Below are 597 nucleotides of genomic sequence, written 5' to 3'. Positions count from 1 at the left end.
ACTTTCTCTTCTAGGAGATTTAGTGTTTCTGATTTAATGCTCAGTTCTTTAATCCATTTTGATTTTAGTTTAGTGCATGGTGATAGACCTGGGTAAAAATTTTAAACAGAAAGGGAAATGTGGATTGCTTTCTTTGATATTAAAAGCTTTTAATGTATCCTTCCTAGGAGGTCTGAAAAGCAAATGTAATGCTACATGCTATGGTTCAGAAAATAGGAAAACTGTATTAATGGCCCCTGAGAACGCCTCACTCAGGAACTTCATGAAATTGGACAGCGATTTTTTTCAAACAAAGATAAACTACAAACTTGGGCTCTTGAAGGGAAATGTGTGCCGCCTTCCCAAGACAACAGAGATTTTAGGGTGAGGCCCACGATTCAGAAGGCTAGGGATGTGTAGATGTCTTAGGCCAGTTAAGCTTTTATAAAAATGTTTCCTCTCCCTTCTCTTTTTCTTGACATCATCTTCCCAACCCTTCTCAATTCTAGAGAAAAGCTTTCGCCACTCTTAAGAATGGCAATGTGTGGGGCTGGTGAGATGGCTCAGTGGTCTAAAGCACCTACTTAGAACAAGCTTGCAAAGCACGGGGACCACGGT

Source organism: Octodon degus, unplaced genomic scaffold, assembly GCF_000260255.1.
Source record: "Octodon degus isolate 3935 unplaced genomic scaffold, OctDeg1.0 scaffold00044, whole genome shotgun sequence".
Taxonomy (NCBI): Eukaryota; Metazoa; Chordata; class Mammalia; order Rodentia; family Octodontidae; genus Octodon; species Octodon degus.
This window is presented reverse-complemented; position numbering follows the sequence as displayed.